The sequence below is a fragment of the Schistocerca cancellata genome, chromosome 1, assembly GCF_023864275.1.
Source record: "Schistocerca cancellata isolate TAMUIC-IGC-003103 chromosome 1, iqSchCanc2.1, whole genome shotgun sequence".
Classification (NCBI taxonomy): Eukaryota; Metazoa; Arthropoda; class Insecta; order Orthoptera; family Acrididae; genus Schistocerca; species Schistocerca cancellata.
Window position 1 is genome coordinate 124,445,802 of NC_064626.1, and position 21,848 is coordinate 124,467,649.

Sequence of the window (21,848 nt, forward strand, 5' to 3'; positions counted from 1 at the left end):
AGACACACGGCTATGCAATGCTGCCAACTATATGTTCTGAACTAAGATTATGGTGTGGTTTCAAGTTTTATTAACTTTTCGGTCATGAACTGTTGTTCTATGAACTCAGTTTATTTACTCTGCTCGTAGGTTGGTATGATGCTCTGTCTACCGTCTCTGTATACGATACTGTTCAAAACATTTAACTCTATACTCATACATCACGTTGCTCTACAGAGCAATAGTGTTAGAGCGTCCTTCTATGGCTGAACAGTACCTTGTTTCAAAACTGCTGTAGCAGAGTTCTGAGGTTCAATAATGCACACACCATGACAAGAATCAGTTTATAGTGGAGATCGTGTCCATTGGCTACCGCATGTGGGCAGGTGACTTTTGAATTCTCACACTAATTAATTCATCATTTGTGTTTCTGATTCGGTGATAAGTGGTTTGTGAACTGTGGACTACCTGCAGCATCACAGGATTACAGTGTCCAGAGGATTCACAACGCAGCAGTATACCATCCGAACAAAGCCAGATAGAGGTGAGTAAACACCACCAAGTTATTCGCTTTATAATGTTCTGTGTTTATATGTCTCACATGACGGTGAGAAAGTTTGCTTTGTCGAAGGGTTTGCTAATTGTGCTCACTCCACAGAGTGTCTTTGCATTACTTATTTGTCACACAACTGTCCTCGGAATTTTTGTGCATTGGAACTGTGCACAACATTTGCACTTCAGTCTCTAGTTTGTGACAACAGTATTTTCTTAGATTTCAGCTACATAAAAGTATACTTTAGTCAGATACAAATGGTAATTTTTCTAGCTTGGTATATTCTGAGCCACAAAAAGGGACATAAAATAATGTTCTGTGTTTATATGTCTCACATGACGGTGAGAAAGTTTGCTTTGTCGAAGGGTTTGCTAATTGTGCTCACTCCACAGAGTGTCTTTGCATTACTTATTTGTCACACAACTGTCCTCGGAATTTTTGTGCATTGGAACTGTGCACAACATTTGCACTTCAGTCTCTAGTTTGTGACAACAGTATTTTCTTAGATTTCAGCTACATAAAGGAATACTTTAGTCAGATACAAATGGTAATTTTTCTAGCTTGGTATATTCTGAGCCACAAAACGGGACATAAAATTCCAAATCTGGAATCAGTCGTTCAGTCGGGCACTACCAAATGGTCCATGGTCTAATAAATATGCGAACAGAAATAAAGGTCAGGACATTATGCCTCCTGAACCCATACATGACAGAAAGTCAAAACAAAATGACCAAAGCCAGCAAAAACAGCAAGGCTTGTGACCGCAAGTGATACATAAAGCATAGATACAAATACACTTAAAAACCACACATAATCATAATCCACTTGAGCAAACACAGAAATCATTGCATTTAAAATTTGCGTACTATTTAGGTATCTAAGAATTACTTTCTCATAGCAGAGTTCAGCTCATAGTTCTTGAAAATTGCTATATACAGGTGAAACTTAAGACCAAAATCTCATGAATCATCAGAGAACAGCAATAAACGCTAAGTCCATGTTTTCTATGGTTTGTAGCTTATTTATAAACTTTGCAAGATTTTCAATATGCATTGTACACAAAGCACAGACATAATTCTCCTTCAGGTAATCATTGTATCCTTTTCATTAACTGGTAACACAGTTCGTGCAAGGATAAGATTCCCTATGACTAAATGCTACATTACTATTTACATTACTAACAAATGAACATTGCTATAAAAAAAATGACAAAATAGAAAATATTTAGTAAGCTTTTGCTTACAAAACAAAAGTTTGCAGTGCAGAAGGCACTAGCTTGTGTGTAGCAAACACAGTCCTCAGTGCATGAATAAACATGACAACATAGTATAAATTATTATGAAATCTCAAACCATTTGCTGGTGCACAGCTTATGGCTCTCTTTGAGACTCGTTATCTCTTAGTATTTAGAGCAGCAAGCTTTTTCTTCCAATAATTATACTATGCCAAATGTTTACATACAGGTTTACATAGAAATACTTATTCTAGGAACAAAATAAGAAAATCTATCATACACAAATTAAGTACACCTTTATCAATCTCTCTTTATAAGAACAAACCAAGATCCTATCTTATAAATTTTCTGAGGTCCCAATTTTGGTAAAGCCCTTTCACTTTACATGGTTTCGGTAATGTAACAAGTAACACCCATAATGTGGAATTTTAATTATCCTGAACGGGCCAGTATATCTCTCCTTTTAGGAGAGATGGATTAGAGTGGGACCAAAGTAACACCATTTCACCTAGGCTAAATGATTGTACTCATTCTAACCTTTAGTCATATACTCATTTTCATCTCTCAGCGCTAGTATTTAATGTTACGAGCACCTGTCTAGTCTTCTCTTCCCGCAAGATGTTGCATCTCGGGGCAAGTGGAAGGGCAGCTACCCACTCATTCTTCTCAGTTTTATTTAACATTATTTCATTGGGTGTGGGCCCTGTGGACAGATGTGGAAGGTCGTTCATGATTTCTTTAAAGAGGGTGACTAAATCAAGTGTAAGTTTGGATAAAACAGTTGAATTCTTTGAATATTCTTTCTTTGCAATTTCTTTCTGGGTGGAATAGAGAAATTAAAATCTGTTTGATGTTCTGCTCTCGCAGAAACAAACACCAAACTCGCCCAGTGAAATTAGATGCATTATCAGACAAAATTGCACTCGGCTTACCGAAACAAGGGAAATAATCTTTCTTCAGTCTCTTAACAACGTGTGCGGCATGAGCTGATTTTGTTACATACAAACGGATGTGTTTGGAAAACATATCATGTATAGCCACAAGGTACTCGACACTTCCCCTTCCATGAGGGTATGGTCCAACCAAGTCAATTGAAGCAATCTCTCCAGGTTTTGATGTCAGGATGCGATGCAGCTGAATGTTATTTGGTATGCACGTAGGTTTGGTTCTCTTACATATAACGCATGTTCGTAACAAATGATGTACGCGACTGTGCATGTTTGGCAGGTAACAGTAAGTGGCAATCTTCTGCTTACATTTGTCTATTCCACAGTGCCCCCAGGACATGTGTGTATACCAGATTAGGTGATCCTGGTACACATGGGGTATGCACACACACCACAATTCTGTATCAGAATAATTCCTATGGAATAACATGTTCTTAGTTCATGTAGTCGAATTAAGTCGGGTGATGTTGAGGGTATTAGATTAGGAAATGAGACACTTAAAGTAGTAAAGGAGTTTTGCTATTTGGGGAGCAAAATAACTGATGATGGTCGAAGTAGAGAGGATATAAAATGTAGACTGGCAATGGCAAGGAAAGCGTTTCTGAAGAAGAGAAATTTGTTAACATCGAGTATAGATTTAAGTGTCAGGAAGTCATTTCTGAAAGTATTTGTATGGAGTGTAGCCATGTATGGAAGTGAAACATGGACGGTAAATAGTTTGGACAAGAAGAGAATAGAAGCTTTCGAAATGTGGTGCTACAGAAGAATGCTGAAGATTAAATGGGTAGATCACATAACTAATGAGGAAGCATTGAATAGGATTGGGGAGAAGAGAAGTTTGTGGCACAACTTGACCAGAAGAAGGGATCGGTTGGTAGGACATGTTCTGAGGCATCAAGGGATCACCAATTTAGTATTGGAGGGCAGCGTGGAGGGTAAAAATCATAGGGGGAGACCAAGAGATGAATACACTAAGCAGATTCAGAGGGATGTAGGTTGCAGTAGGTACTGGGAGATGAAGAAGCTTGCACAGGATAGAGTAGCATGGAGAGCTGCATCAAACCAGTCTCTGGACTGAAGACCATAACAACAACAACATACATTTCTAAATAGTACCTGTGATGGACAGGATCTTTCATCAGTAGCACTTTGTAATCGGTGGCGTGCTTGACAAGTTCACTGAACTCAGGAAGACCACACAGCAACATGGATAAGGTGTCAACGATAATATTTTTGCTGCCGTTTATACTGATAATTTCAAAATCGTATTCTTGCAAAAATAGGACCCACTGCATCAGCCTCTGGTGTAGAAGCCGACAGGTCAAAAGAAAGCTAAGTGCGTTATGGTTGCAGTACAATTTAATGTACCGACAGCAAATAAAATAATTAAACTTCTTCAAAGACCATACAACGCAGAGAGCTTCCAACTCTGTAGCTGAGTTGGATCTTTCACACTCGGTTAATACTCAGTTGGTGAAGCTAATAACTCAAACTTGCATTTGGCCATCAGCCACAACCATTTGAAGTAAACAAGAACCGAAACCCAAATAGGATGCATCTGAGGCAATTCAAAAACCTTCTTGCACGTCGGGACGTTCCAGAATTCCAGCATGAATCAATGCATCTTTAATTCTTTTAAACACTTCCTGGCACTGTGGAGTCCAGGACCAGGGAGCATTTTTCTTAAACAAAGCTAGTAATTCTGGACTGTTCAACAGCTGGTTTGTCACAAGTTGTCTAAAGAAAGATGCCATGCCAAGGAAAGCTTTTAATTGTTTTCTCGTCATGGGTGGCGGACACTTAGCTATTGCCTGTATCTTGTCTGGGTCAGTAACAATACCTGACAGAGATATTATGTGACCTAAAAACTTGATTTGCAGCTTGCCAAATTTCAATTTCTCCAGGTTTGCAGTAACACTTGAGTCAAAAAATCATTGTAATACTTATTTTAACAATTCTAGGTGTTCATTCCAAGAAGCTGTGACGATTAATAAATCAACATACTTATCCAACAACCCTGGACTGAGAACAGTGTCAAGGGCCATAATAAATACGCCAGAGTTGAGGTTTAACCTGAAAGGTAGCTCCTTGAACTGGTATGACCATCCAGCGGGTACAAAGACAGTATATTTGTTTGAAACTTCCGACAGGTGGATCTGCCAATACGATGATCCAAGATCCAGTGTGGTTAGAAAATTCACACCTGAATATTTTTGCAATTTCCCTTCCAGAGCTTACGGATGTGTACATACCGGTACAATAATTTTGTTTATGTTGTGCGCATCAAGAACCACGCGCAGTCCACCACCTGGTTTAACAACGGCTAATAATGGACTGCAGTAAGGAGAGAATGAAGTTTAAACTATATTCCACTCGAGCATCTTTCGTAATTCTTGTTTAATGGCATCCATGCAGGCCCATGGGATTGCATAGGTCTTGCAATAAGTATCATGGGGAACACCATTCATGTGGTATATGTATCCTTTGATAATACCGGGCTTTTTAGAAAAGACATGAACATACTTGGTTAAGAGACGGATAAGATCATTCTTTGTTGTTCGCTAAAACACTCAGATTCTCATGCCTTAGCATGCATTTTGCTTACGTCGAGTAGATCATCATCTGAATATGCCAACACCGGATCTGATTGGTTGTGAGGTAAGTGACTGTGTGCACCAGTAGATTTACACTCACTACTCGGATATACAGGTCTGTATGAAAACTGACTTGATGTGCCTTTGTATGAATTAAGTTTAACTTTATCTCCCTCTCACTAATAGTCAGGGTGCATGTTCTGTGTTGGATATTGATACACGCATTCCTCCATCTTAGGAACTTCATCCATAACAAGCACGGTACCATCAATATCATCACTAGTAAGAACGTGCACTCCATGGCTCTGCTCTCAAATTCAATTAAGACCAGTACCTGATTTTCTACCCTTTGTGTACATGTGCTAATAGTTCCTGACACAACACAATTCTGTACGGGCAATGTCAGTACTTTTGTGTTTTCCTGTATTCTTTTCAGAAAATGAGTAGCTATCACACTCATACTCGCACCAGTGTCGATTATAATGGTAACCAGAATACCGTCAACTACCCCATTTACAGCTGCTTGCACCTGATCTACCCAAGTATCTCTGCAAGGTATCGGATCACCTGATAGTTCTGCTCATATATCTACATTGTCATTGTAACGAAGCATGTTCGCTTCGTGAACAGTACTGTTGCCCCCATTAAATCCTACGGTCATGATGAGGGAGTGCGATGAGACCACAGTCAGTTTGATGCATACGAAGTTTGCGTAGGGTGCTCGTGTACACACTCCACTATTTGCACTGTATCATTTCTGGGATTTTGTGACCATCTGGCTGGTGGTCTTGGCTCGGAAGCAGTTTGATTCCAGTCCATGTTGGTGTTGGGCAGATTATTATTTTGCGGGGAGTTTTCAGCCATCAGTTACCTGTGCTCTGTCTGGACAACCACTGTTCTGCATTTGATCTGTTGCGACCATTATGATAAACAGGGTTAAATGTATTATTTTTATTTCGACTTTGAAATCCACTACTGTTATGCGGCTGTTGATTCTCGTTTGTAGTTTGCTGCGCATCTTGCTTGAGCGGGGCCGCATCATTATTAGCAGTGCCGTTCCGACCATTGTTCTTATGGTTGCAAGACTGCACTGCTAGTGCACCACTATTGCCATTTGCGTGGCATGCGTCATCATGGATTAAAACAAGCGCATGTACGACCAATAAAAATCCTTCTATGTCATCTTCCGGGGCATGAAGTAATTTTTCACAGATATCCACCAGTTATTTACCTTTTAATGTCCTGATCACATCTTTCAATGCGATGGGGTTGTTCCAGTACCTAGTTTTGTTAATATACTGCTCGAAGTACTTTCAAAGCGTTCCTTGTTTAGGGTGGTACTTTTTGGGATTAAATACCTATTGTCTCATTTTGGCTTGCACATGTGGTGACCAATACTTGGCCAAAAACACCTGCTCGAACTGTTCATACATTTTACAATGTTCAGCAAAGGCCGTAGCCCACAGTGTGGATTCTCTTTGCATGCGCGCTGCAGTGAATTGTATTTCTTGCCTGTCATTCCATGACATAGGCAGCAGCCCCCCAGAAACCTCTGATAAAAACTATGGCGTGTGGGAATTTCTTCTCCGGTATAAAAATCTGAAACTGATGGTGTTTCAACAGCCCTTCTTCTAGCAACACCGTAGATAAAACATTCGCTGGCCCCACAGATTCAAGTGGAGAATTACCATACAGACTGTAATGTCCAGTATGTTGCAGTGACATATTATTCTGTGTTATCCCCACCGGATTATTTTGCAGAAATGGTGGAAGTGAATCTGGCACGCGTGGCAACTCTTGCATCTGACAAATCTCGTTTTTTAAATCATTCACTTGTTGCTACCTCCCAGACAACCCATTTAAAATATTTTAAATGTGGTCAAGTTGATGCTGCAACGATTTGCCAGATGTTCCTGGTTGAGGCAGTACCTCTGCACCAACAGCTTGTACTGCGGAGCGTATTTCTGTCTCAGTTTTTTGAATTATGCCTTTATTGCATTCTGTTACCCATTCACCAGATTCCCTATTTAATGTTTCACCTTGAGCGTCAAGGTTTTTTCACTTGCACGGTTGTCTGCGTATCTTTTAAGTCCTTCACATCGCCAGACAACCACTTAACTTGATACAGGATCTCATGTTATGCTTCAGTTAAGCTCAAGATTTCAATTCGGATTTGCGCTAGGTTTGCATCCAGTTGATTGTTCAGATCGGTGACTACTGTATCATCAAATTTCCCATGAATGTTTTTAGATAAGCCTTGAAATTTTGCCTCTAATGCAGTGCTTTGCTCACTAAAACTTTCTTGAATATTTTTAGTCAGATCTCCAAATTTTGCATTAGACTCTGTCCTTTGTTCATTAAAGCTTTCTCGGATATTTTTAGTCAAATTTTCAAATTTTGCATCAGACACAGTGCATCGCATTTACCTTGTAAATCAGTACGTTGTCCATTAAAGCTTTCTTGTAACTCAATGCGTTGTTCATTGAATTTCTCATCCAGCTTTTCTAACATGTTGGAAGAGATGTTATTGAACATATCTGTTAAACTTAGAAAGAATCTCCAAACAATGCAATCGACTGTGTCACTTGTGCTGTTACTTCACTTGTTCCAATTGCATGTCTTCAGATTCCAATAAATTTGGGGCATTTGTGCTTCCGGTTCCCAAAACATCAATTTCGGAACCCATTCCCGCCATTATCGCATCGGCAGCAGTACTGTCATCCAGATGCGATTGTCTGTGTATCTCGTCACTGGTATTCATAGTGGAAAATTTTTCGTATTTCCGCATTGACTAATAGTAACAGTAAAATATGGTAACACTGACTTTGAATGATAATAAAATGAAGCTGGACAACGTACTGAGGTTTTAACACTATGTGCAGGTGCAATATAATTATTAAGCAAGGACAAGATGGCAGCATGAAGGGCTAAGCAAAACATTAGAAAGATGAGTGTACCATCTTGTGACAGCACAGAACAATGACAGACATGTTTGACAAACTTTTAACAATGGAAGCCAACATTAAAATATAAGTTAACACCAATGATGTAGTTAACAGAAAAAATGCCAAAATATGAGTTACTGAACACGCATTTAAAGTTGCCAAACATGTACAATAGAGTGAGAATAATGATACCGCTTACCTTTTTACAGATGTGAAGCACAGCGTCGTAGTTTCGTAAGTCCAGGATTGTACAATAGTTCCTCTTTCACTGGCCATTCTATCAATTTACCATCAATGTCCCATTACTTTCAGATACAGCAGTTCTCCGTAACAGGTTGGCCGATGTAAGATAGACCATGAAATATAGAACAAAATATATATAAATACAACAGTAATGATGTCTGGCCCACTGTTGGGCCCCAGAATGACACAGTTACTAGCCTCAAAGGGGAATCAAAAATGTAAATTAGCATTTAAAATTAATGAAGAAGGAGGGAAGTGACATTAGATAGTGGTTGTGCGCGTTTCCTCGGCCGCAATACAGATGGCACAGAGTGATGAAACTGCAACACTCCGCGCCGAGTTTGGTGTGAAGCAGCTATTATAAATTAAAATGAAAAACATGCACCATCAATAATTTGAATGAAGCTAGGCTTGTGTCTGACTGGTGTAGGTCGCACAAAGACGTCACTATTAGTGGACAGTGGGGCGAATCATTTTTTGCGTCACTCGCGTGGAAACTGCAGCAAGATGCAAATGAAATGATCGGCGCACCGATCTCAGGGACATGGTGTGATATACATGGTTTGGAATTAATAACTGAACACGAGAAGTGTTCAGCCATAATATGTCCACTAACAATGGGTCGTCAGTACCTCTTTTCCAAGCATGATCCTCTGAAAAATGTAAATCATCAAATATTAATAACAAAGTGAGATGGAGGGTAGATATTTAGAACTGAAATGCATTGTAAGGTTAATCTTGACTATAAGCACTTAAGGAACATTTTAACACAGATTCATACAGAGAGTCATGACAATGCGTCAATACCTAATCAGAGAAGGAACAGAACCGAACAAAAACCAGCAGACAGTAGACAAAAGAATTTGATATAAAAATGACTAATTAAATTAAACAGAAGTTGTACAGCACCAGATACATCGATAAGTACACAAAGATGAAACTATAAGACTGGATGTATTGTTGAATCTTAGACCCTGTCAATGTCGGAAACAATTTTAAAAGCAAAGTTAATACTAATAATTAAAAAGTATTTGTCCCATATCCTCAAATGCATGTGTTTTGTCAGTGTACTCAAGTGTGGTTGGAAGCATGTTTCTGTTGTGTAGAGACTTTGTTTGTGAGCGTTCGCTTCCCCCTTCATGTTTGGAAATCTTATTTATTGATTCTTCATGTAATTTCATATTTTGTGTTTTTAATTTCGTATTGTGTAAATACTGTGTAAGTGAGTTGTGTAGTATGAATGTATTGTATTGTTGTGTCTGTGTTGAGTTGAGATATTTGAAGTGTGTTTGTTGAATAATATTAATGTTGTATTTTGTAGACATATTTCTTCATGTGCGATGGCCATCTCTCTGGATTCTTCATGTTATTTATCTGAGTAGTGTGAAAAATGAGTGTAATTGGGTTTATAGTTTCATGTGTTAACTGATGAAAAGTTGTGTTCTGATCTGTTTGTGTGAGTGGGTTTGTTGTATAGAATATATAGTGTTTTGTAGAGTTATAGTTCTTCATGAGACAAAATCTTCTTTCTGCATTCTTCATGTGGTGTTAATGTAAGTGGTTTGATATGTGGAGGGTAAGTGTTGAATAGGTGTTGTATTGCAGTTATCTGTAGAGAAATATATGGGTATGTATGGAGGATATGTGGTATAGCTGGTTCTGCCATTTTTACATCGTACATAGATTTCTCTATGTATCTGGTGACATAGAGTTGGATTTATTCTGTGATTGAACTTTCTCGATAATTAACAGCTTGCACATTTGTTTCTGGAAACATGGTAACAATGTATTTTCTCTACATAGAGAGTTTTTGTCACACTTGTATACTGACATAATTGGAATTCAGATGTTTAGGCTTATTAGGTATTTTTCCCATTTTCATTTGTACACTAATATGCCATAATTGTATACATCATAAAAGGTAATCTGTTTCAATACCAAGGTGTCCAATACTTTAATCCATCCATGACCTTAGCATATAATGAGCTGTATTAGTCATGTTTTATTAGTAATATCTTTTCATCTGGGTCAGTTATTACTTCATTAATCGCAGTATGCTACTGCATTTGTCAGTTACACTCTAGATAAGTTTATGTTCGCTGAATGAGAGAACACTCAGTGGTAGGTGTCATCACCTAATATGTATCAATTTATGATGCAGCTAATGGCTTTGTAGGTCTCAGTGACCGTCACATATCCTCCATTGCATGTTTTGTGTCAGTCTACTGAAGTGTGATTGGATGCTTGTTTGTGTTGTATAGAGTCTTTGCTTGTGAAAGTTCATCTTCTCTCTTCATGTTTGGAAATCTTCTTTCTTGATTCTTCATGTAATTTCATTTCCCGGTGTTTTGGAGGCATCTTTCTTCATGTGCTGTTCTCTTCTCTCATGATTCTTCATGTCATTTGTCTGAGTATTGTGTAAAATGAGTGTAATTGGGTTTATAGTTTCATATGCAGAGTGATGTAATATTGTGTTCTGATCTATTTGTGTGAGTGGAATTGTTGTATAGGGTATATGGTGTATTGTAGAGACATATTTCATCATGAGACAAAATCTTCTTTCTGCATTCTTCATGTAGTGTTAATGTAATTGGTTTGATATCTGGCATGTGAGTGATGAACAGGTGTTGTACGACAGTTATCTCTAGAGAAATATACGAGTATGTATGGAGTATATGTGGTATAGATGATTCTGCCTTTTTTACATCGTACATAGATTTCTCTATGTATCTGGAGACATAGAGTTGGAATAATTCTGTGATTGAACTTTCTCGATAATTAACAGGTTGCACATTTGTTTCTGGCAACATGGTAACAATGTATTTTCTCCACATACAGAGTTTTCTGTCACATTTGTAAACTGACATAATAGGAATTCAGATGTTTAGGTTTATTAGGTATTTTTCCCATTTTCATTTGTAAACTAATATATGCCAGAATTGGAAACATCATACATGCTAATCCGTTTCAATACCGAGGTGTCCGATACTTTAATCCATCCATGAACTTAGCATATAATGAGCTATATTACTCATGTTTTATTAGTAATATCTTTTTCATCTGATTCAGATATTTACTTTATTAATTGCAGTATGCAATTGCATATGTCAGTTACTCTCAAGATAAATTCATGTTCGCTCATTTAGAGAACAGTCAGTGGTAGGGTTCATCACCTAATATGGATCAATTTTACGATGCAGCTAATGGTTTTGTAGGTCTCAGTGACCGTCACATATTCTCTATTGCGTGTTTTGTGTCAGTGTACTGAAGTGCGTTTTGATGCTTGTTTGTGTTGTATAGGGTTTTTGCTTGTGAAAGTTCATCTTCTCTCTTCATGTTTGGAAATCTTCTTTCTTGATTCTTCATGTAATTTCATTTTTGGTGTTTTTAATTTTGTAATGTGTAAATACTGTGTTGTTGTGTCTGTGTCCAGTTGCGAAATTTGAAGTGTGTTTGATGATTAGTATTAATGTTGTATTGTGGAGGCATATTTCTTCATGTGCGGTTCTCTTCTCTCTTGATTCTTCTAGTCATTTGTGTGAGTAGTGTGTGAAATGAGTGTAATTGGATTTATAGTTTCATATGTAGAGTGATGTAAAGTTGTGTTCTGATCTGTTTGTGTGAGTAGTATTGTTGTATAGAGTATATAGTGTTTCGTAGAGACATATTTCTTCATGAGACAAAATCTTCTTTCTGCATTCTTCATGTAGTGTTAATGTAAGTGGTTTGATATGTGGTGTGTGAGTGTTGAACAGGTGTTGTATTACAGTTATCTGTAGAGAGATATACGAGTATGTATGGAGGATATATGGTATACCTTATTCTGCCATTTTTACATCGTACATAGAGTTCTCTATGTATCTGGTGACATAGAGTTGGATTTATTCTGTGATTGAACTTTCTCGATAATTAACAGCTTGCACATTTGTTTCTGGCAACATGGTAACAATGTATTTTCTCCACATAGAGAGTTTTTTGTCACACTTGTAAACTGACATAAAGGGAATTCATATGTTTACGTTTATTAGGTATTTTTCCCATTTTCATTTGTATCCTAATATATGCCATAATTGTATACATCATAAATGGTAATCCGTTTCAATGCCGAGGTGTCCGATAGTTCAATCCATCCATGAACATAGCATATAATGAGCTATATTAGTCATGTTTTATTAGTAATATCTTTTCATCTGGTTTAGTTATTACTTTATTAATCGCAGTATGCTACTGCATTTGTCAGATACTCTACTGATAAGTTCATGTTCGCTCATTTAGAGAACAGTCAGTGGTAGGTGTAATCACCTAATATGTATGAATTTTATGATGCAGCTAATGGCTTTGTAGGTCTCAGTGACCGTCACATATTCTCCATTGCGTGTTTTGTGTCAGTGCACTGAAGTGCGTTTTGATGCTTGTTTGTGTTGTATAGAGTCTTTGCTTTTGAAAGTTCATCTTCTCTCTTCATGTTTGGAAATCTTCTTTCTTGATCCTTCATGTAATTTCATTTTTGGTGTTTTTAATTTTGTAATGTAGAAATACTGTGTTGTTGTGTCTGTGTCCAGATGAGGAATTTGAAGTGTGTTTGATGATTAGAATTAATGTTGTATTTTGGAGGCATCGTTTTTCATGTGCGGTACTCTTCTCTCTTGATTCTTCATGTCATTTGTCTGAGTATTGTGTAAAATGAGTGTAATTGGGTTTATAGTTTCATATGTAGAGTGATGTAAAATGTTCTGATCGGTTTGTGTGAGTAGAATTGTTGTATAGAGTATATAGTGTTTTATAGAGACATATTTCTTCATGAGACAAAATCTTCTTTCTGCATTCTTCATGTAGTGTTAATGTCATTGGTTAGATATGTCTGGTGTGAGTGTTGAACAGGTGTTGTATTACAGTTATCTGTAGAGAAATATATGAGTATGTATGGAGGATATGTGGTATAGATGGTTCTGCCATTTTTACATCATACATTGAGTTCTCTATGTATCTGGTGACATCGAGTTGGACTTATTCTGTGATTGAACTTTCTCGAGAATTAACAGCTTGCACATGTGTTTCTGGACACATGGTAACAATGTATTTTCTCCACATAGAGGGTTTTCTGTCACAGTTGTCTTCTCTCTTGATTCCTCATGTGATTTGTCTGAGTATTGTGTAAAATGTGTGTAATTGGGTTTATACTTACATATATGAGGAATTTGAAGTGTGTTTGATGATTAGAATTAATGTTGTATTTTGGAGGCATCATTTTTCATGTGCGGTACTCTTCTCTCTTGATTCTTCATGTCATTTGTCTGAGTATTGTGTAAAATGAGTGTAATTGGGTTTATAGTTTCATATGTAGAGTGATGTAAAATAGTGTTCTGATCGGTTTGTGTGAGTAGAATTGTTGTATAGAGTATATAGTGTTTTATAGAGACATATTTCTTCATGAGACAAAATCTTCTTTCTGCATTCTTCATGTAGTGTTAATGTCATTGGTTAGATATGTCTGGTGTGAGTGTTGAACAGGTGTTGTATTACAGTTATCTGTAGAGAAATATATGAGTATGTATGGAGGATATGTGGTATAGATGGTTCTGCCATTTTTACATCATACATTGAGTTCTCTATGTATCTGGTGACGTCGAGTTGGACTTATTCTGTGATTGAACTTTCTCGAGAATTAACAGCTTGCACATGTGTTTCTGGACACATGGTAACAATGTATTTTCTCCACATAGAGGGTTTTCTGTCACACTTGTATACTGACATAAAAGGAATTCAGATGTTTAGGTTTATTAGGTATTTTTCCCGTTTTCATTTGTATACTAATATATGCCCGAATTGGAAACATCATAAATCCTAATCCGTATCAATACCGAGGTGTCCGATACTTTAATCCATCCATGAACTTAGCAAATAATGAGCTGTATTAGTCATGTTTTATTAGTAATATCTTTTCATCTGGTTCAGTTATTACTTTATTAATCACAGTATGCTACTGCATTTGTCAGTTACACTATAGATAAGTTCATGTTCGCTGAATGAGAGAACAGTCAGTGGTAGGTGTCATCACCTAATATGTATGAATTTTATGATGCAGCTAATGGCTTTGTAGGTCTCAGTGACCGTCACATATCCTCCATTGCATGTTTTGTGTCATGGTACTGAAGTATGTTTGGATACTTGTTTGTGTTGTATACAGTGTTTGCTTGTGAAAGCTCATCTTCTCTCTTCATGTTTGGAAATCTTCTTTCTTGATTCTTCTTGTAATTTCATTTTTGGTAATTTTAATTTTGTAATGTGTAAATACTGTGTTGTTGTGTCTGTCTCCAGTTGCGAAATTTGAAGTGTGTTTGATGATTAGTATTAATGTTGTATTGTGGAGGCATATTTCTTCATGTGCGGTTCTCTTCTCTCTTGATTCTTCTAGTCATTTGTGTGGCTTCTCTCTTGATTCTTCTAGTCATTTGTGTGAGTAGTGTGTGAAATGAGTGTAATTGGATTTATAGTTTCATATGTAGAGTGATGTAAAGTTGTGTTCTGATCTGTTTGTGTGAGTAGTATTGTTGTATAGAGTATATAGTGTTTTGTAGAGACATATTTCTTCATGAGACAAAATCTTCTTTCTGCATTCTTCATGTAGTGTTAATGTAATTGGTTAGATATGTGGGGTGTGAGTGTTGAACAGGTGTTGTATTACAGTTATCTGTAGAGAGATATACGAGTATGTATGGAGGATATGTGGTATAGATGGTTCTGCCATTTTTACATCATACATTGAGTTCTCTATGTATCTGGTGACGTTGAGTTGGACTTACTCTGTGATTGAACTTTCTCGAGAATTAACAGCTTGCACATGTGTTTCTGGACATATGGTAACAATGTATTTTCTCCACATAGAGGGTTTTCTGTCACACTTGTATACTGACATAAAAGGAATTCAGATGTTTAGGATTATTAGGAATTTTTCCCATTTTCATTTGTATACTAATATATGCCAGAATTGGAAACATCATAAGTGCTAATCCGTTTCAATACCGAGGTGTCCGATACTTTAATCCATCCATGAACTTAGCATATAATGAGCTATATTACTCATGTTTTATTAGTAATATCTTTTTCATCTGGTTCAGATATTTACTTTATAGTTGCAGTATGCAAATGCATATGTCAGTTACTCTCTAGATAAATTAATGTTCACTCATTTAGAGAACAGTCAGTGGTAGGTATCATCACCTAATATGTATCAATTTTTACGATGCAGCTAATGGCTTTGTAGGTCTCAGTGAGCATCACATATCCTCCATTGCATGTTTTGTCTCAGTGCACTGAAGTGCGTTTGGATGCTTGTTTGTGTTGTATAGAGTTTATGCTTGTGAAAGTTCATCTTCTCTCTTCATGTTTGGAAATCTTCTTTCTTGATTCTTCATGTAATTTCATTTTTGGTGTTTTTAATTTTGTAATGTGTAAATACTGTGTTGTTGTGTCTGTGTCCAGTTGAGAAATTTGAAGTGTGTTTGATGATTAGTATTAATGTAGTATTTCGGAGCCATATTTCTTCACCTGTGGTTCTCTTCTCTCTTGATTCGTCATGTGATTTGTCTGAGTATTGTGTAAAATGCGTGTAATTGGGTTTATAGTTACATATGTAGAGTGATGTAAACTTGTGTTCTGATCTGTTTTTGTGAGTGGAATTGTTGTGTAGAGTATATAGTGTTTTGTAGAGACATATTTCTTCATGAGACAAAATCTTCTTTCTGCATTCTTCATGTAGTGTTAATGTAAGTGGTTTGATATGTGGTGTGTGAGTGTTGAACAGGTGTTGTATTACAGTTATCTGTAGAGAGATATACGAGTAAGTATGGAGGATATATGGTATAGCTGGTTCTGGCATTTTTACATCGTACATAGAGTTCTCTATGTATCTGGTGACATAGAGTTGGATTTATTCTGTGATTGAACCTTCTCGATAATTAACAGCTTGCACATTTGTTTCTGGCAACATGGTAACAATATATTTTCTCCACATAGAGAGTTTTTTGTCACACTTGTAAACTGACATAAAGGGAATTCATATGTTTACGTATATTAGGTATTTTTCCCATTTTCATTTGTATCCTAATATATGCCATAATTGTATACATCATAAATGGTAATCCGTTTCAATGCCGAGGTGTCCGATAGTTCAATCCATCCATGAACATAGCATATAATGAGCTATATTAGTCATGTTTTATTAGTAATATCTTTTCATCTGGTTTAGTTATTACTTTATTAATTGCAGTATGCAATTGCATATGTCAGTTACTCTCTGGATAATTCATGTTCGATCATTTAGAGAACAGTCAGTGGTAGGGTTCATCACCTAATATGTATCAATTTTACGATGCAGCTAATGGCTTTGTAGGTCTCAGTGACCGTCACATATCCTCCATTGCGTGTTTTGTGTCAGTGCACTGAAGTGCGTTTTGATGCTTGTTTGTGTTGTATAGGGTTTTTGCTTGTGAAAGTTCATCTTCTCTCTTCATGTTTGGAAATCTTCTTTCTTGATTCTTAATGTAATTTCATTTTTGGTGTTTTTAATTTTGTAATGTGTAAATTCTGTGTTGTAGTGTCTGTGTCCAGTTGAGAAATTTGAAGTGTGTTTGATGATTAGTATTAATGTAGTATTTCGGAGCCATATTTCTTCACCTGTGGTTCTCTTCTCTCTTGATTCGTCATGTGATTTGGCTGAGTAGTGTGTAAGATGAGTGTAATTGGGTTTATAGTTACATATGTAGAGTGATGTAAACTTGTATTCTGATCTGTTTGTGTGAGTGGAATTGTTGTGTAGAGCATATACTGTTTTGTAGAGACATATTTCTTCATGAGACAAAATCTTCTTTCTGCATTCTTCATGTAGTGTTAATGCAAGTGGTTTGATATGTGGTGTGTGAGTGTTGAACAGGTGTTGTATTACAGTTATCTGTAGAGAAATATTCGAGTATGTATGGAGAATATATGGTATAGCTGGTTCTGCCGTTTTTATATCGTACATAGAGTTCTCTATGTATCTGGTGACATAGAGTTGAACTTTCTCGATAATTAACAGCTTGCACATTTGTTTCTGGCAACATGGTAACAATGTATTTTCTCCACATAGAGAGTTTTTTGTCACACTTGTAAACTGACATAAAGGAAATTCATATGTTTACGTTTATTAGGTATTTTTCCCATTTTCATTTGTATCCTAATATATGCCCGAATTGGAAACATCATAAATCCTAATCTATTTCAATACCGAGGTGTCCGATACTTTAATCCATCCATGAACTTAGCAAATAATGAGCTGTATTAGTCATGTTTTATTAGTAATATCTTTTCATCTGGTTCAGTTATTACTTTATTAATCACAGTATGCTACTGCATTTGTCAGTTACACTATAGATAAGTTCATGTTCGCTGAATGAGAGAACAGTCAGTGGTAGGTGTCATCACCTAATATGTATGAATTTTATGATGCAGCTAATGGCTTTGTAGGTCTCAGTGACCGTTACATATCCTCCATTGCATGTTTTGTGTCATGGTACTGAAGTATGTTTGGATACTTGTTTGTGTAGTATACAGCATTTGCTTGTGAAAGCTCATCTTCTCTCTTCATGTTTGGAAATCTTCTTTCTTGATTCTTCTTGTAATTTCATTTTTGGTGTTTTTAATTTTGTAATGTGTAAATACTGTGTTGTTGTGTCTGTCTCCAGTTGCGAAATTTGAAGTGTGTTTGATGATTAGTATTAATGTTGTATTGTGGAGGCATATTTCTTCATGTGCGGTTCTCTTCTCTCTTGATTCTTCTAGTCATTTGTGTGAGTAGTGTGTGAAATGAGTGTAATTGGAATTATAGTTTCATATGTAGAGTGATGTAAAGTTGTGTTCTGATCTGTTTGTGTGAGTAGTATTGTTGTATAGAGTATAGAGTGTTTTGTAGAGACATATTTCTTCATGAGACAAAATCTTCTTTCTGCATTCTTCATGTAGTGTTAATGTAATTGGTTAGATATGTGGGGTGTGAGTGTTGAACAGGTGTTGTATTACAGTTATCTGTAGAGAGATATACGAGTATGTATGGAGGATATGTGGTATAGATGGTTCTGCCATTTTTACATCATACATTGAGTTCTCTATGTATCTGGTGACGTTGAGTTGGACTTACTCTGTGATTGAACTTTCTCGAGAATTAACAGCTTGCACATTTGTTTCTGGACACAAGGTAACAATGTATTTTCTCCACGTAGAGAGTTTTCTGTCACACTTGTATACTGACATAAAAGGAATTCAGATATTTAGATTTATTAGGAATTTTTCCCATTATCATTTGTATACTAATATATGCCCGAATTGGAAACATCATAAATGCTAATCCATTTCAATACCGAGGTGTCCGATACTTTAATCCATCCATGAACTTAGCAAATAATGAGCTGCATTAGTCATGTTTATTAGTAATATCTTTTCATCTGGTTCAGTTATTACTTTATTAATCACAGTATGCAACTGCATTTGTCAGTTGCACTATAGTTAAGTTCATGTTCGCTGAATGAGAGAACAGTCAGTGGTAGGTGTCATCACCTAATATGTATCAATTTTACGATGCAGCTAATGGCTTTGTAGGTCTTAGTGACCGTCACATATCCTCCATTGCATGTTTTGTGTCAGTGTACTGAAGTGTGTTTGGATGCTTGTTTGTGTTGTGTACAGTCTTTCCTTGTGAAAGCTCATCTTCTCTCTTCATGTTTGGAAATATTCTTTCTTGATTCTTCATGTAATTTCATTATTGGTGTTTTTAATTTTGTAATGTGTAAATACTGTGTTGTTGTGTCTGTGTCCAGTTGCGAAATTTGAAGTTTGTTTGATGATTAGTATTAATGTTGTATTGTGGAGGCATATTTCTTCATGTGCGGTTCTCTTCTCTCTTGATTCTTCTAGTCATTTGTGTGAGTAGTGTGTAAAATGAGTGTAATTGGATTTATAGTTTCATATGTAGAGTGATGTAAAATTGTGTTCTGATCTGTTTTTGTGAGTAGAATTGTTGTATAGAGTATATAGTGTTTTATAGAGACATATTTCTTCATGGGACAAAATCTTCTTTCTGCATTCTACATGTAGTGTTAATGTAATTGGTTAGGTATGTGGGGTGTGAGTGTTGAACAGGTGTTGTATTACAGTTGTCTGTAGAGAAATATACGAGTATGTATGGAGGATATGTGGTATAGATGGTTCTGCCATTTTTACATCATACATTGAGTTCTCTATGTATCTGGTGACGTCGAGTTGGACTTATTCTGTGATTGAACTTTCTCGAGAATTAACAGCTTGCACATGTGTTTCTGTGACACATGGTAACAATGTAATTTCTCCACATAGAGGGTTTTCCGTCACACTTGTATACTGACATAAAAAGAATTCAGATGTTTAAGTTTATTAGGTATTTTTCCCATTTGCATTTGTATACTAATATATGCCCGAATTGGAAACATCATAAATCCTAATCCGTTTCAATACCGAGGTGTCCGATACTTTAATCCATCCATGAACTTAGCATATAATGAGCTATATTACTCATGTTTTATTAGTAATATCTTTTTCATCTGATTCAGATATTTACTTTATTAATTGCAGTATGCAATTGCATATGTCAGTTACTCTCTAGATAAATTCATGTTCGCTCATTTAGAGAACAGTCAGTGGTAGGTATCGTCACCTAATATGTATCAATTTTACGATGCAGCTAATGGCTTTGTAGGTCTCAGTGACCGTCACATATCCTCCATTGCATGTTTTTGTGTCAGAGTACTGAAGTGCATTGGGATGCTTGTTTGTGTTGTATACAGTGTTTGCTTGTGAAAGCTCATCTTCTCTCTTCATGTTTGGAAATCTTCTTTCTTGATTCTTCATGTAATTTCATTTTTGGTGTTTTTAATTTTGTAATGTGTAAATACTGTGTTGTTGTGTCTGTGTCCAGTTGAGAAATTTGAAGTGTGTTTGATGATTAGTATTAATGTAGTATTTCGGAGCCATATTTCTTCACCTGTGGTTCTCTTCTCTCTTGATTCGTCATGTGATTTGTCTGAGTATTGTGTAAAATGTGTGTAATTGGGTTTATAGTTACATATGTAGAGTGATGTAAACTTGTGTTCTGATCTGTTTGTGTGAGTGAAATTGTTGTGAAGAGTATATAGTGTTTTGTAGAGACATATTTCTTCATGAGACAAAATCTTCTTTTTGCATTCTTCATGTAGTGTTAATGTAAGTGGTTTGATATGTGGTGTGTGAGTGTTGAACAGGTGTTGTATTACAGTTATCTGTAGAGAAATATACGAGTATGTATGGAGGATATGTGGTATAGCTGATTCTGCCATTTTTAAATCGTACATAGAGTTCTCTATGTATATGGTGACATAGAGTTGGATTTATTCTGTGATTGAACTTTCTCGATAATTACAGCTTGCACATTTGTTTCTGGCAAAATGGTAACAATGTATTTTCTCCACATAGAGAGTTATTTGCCACACTTGTAAACTGACATAAAGGGAATTCATATGCTTACGTTTATTAGGTATTTTTCCCATTTTCATTTGTATCCTAATATACGCCATAATTGTATACATCATAAATGGTAATCTGTTTCAATACCGAGGTGTCCGATACTTCAATCCATCCATGAACATAGCATATAATGAGCTATATTAGTCACGTTTTATTAGTAATATCTTTTCATCTGGGTCAGTTATTACTTTATTAATCGCAGTATGCTACTGCATTTGTCAGATACTCTCTGGATAAGTTCATGTTCGCTCATTTAGAGAACAGTCTGTGGTAGGTGTAATCACCTAATATGTATGAATTTTACGATGCAGCTCATGGCTTTGTAGGTCTCAGTGACCTTCACATATCCTCCATTGCGTGTTTTGTGTCAGTGCACTGAAGTGCGTTTTGATGCTTGTTTGTGTTGTATAGGGTTTTTGCTTGTGAAAGTTCATCTTCTCTCTTCATGTTTGGAAATCTTCTTTCTTGATTCTTCATGTAATTTCATTTTTGGTGTTTTTAATTTTGTAATGTGTAAATTCTGTGTTGTTGTGTCTGTGTCCAGTTGAGAAATTTGAAGTGTGTTTGATGATTAGTATTAATGTAGTATTTCGGAGCCATATTTCTTCACCTGTGGTTCTCTTCTCTCTTGATTCGTCATGTGATTTGTCTGAGTAGTGTGTAAGATGAGTGTAATTGGGTTTATAGTTACATATGTAGAGTGATGTAAACATGTATTCTGATCTGTTTGTGTGAGTGGAATTGTTGTGTAGAGTATATAGTGTTTTGTAGAGACATATTTCTTCG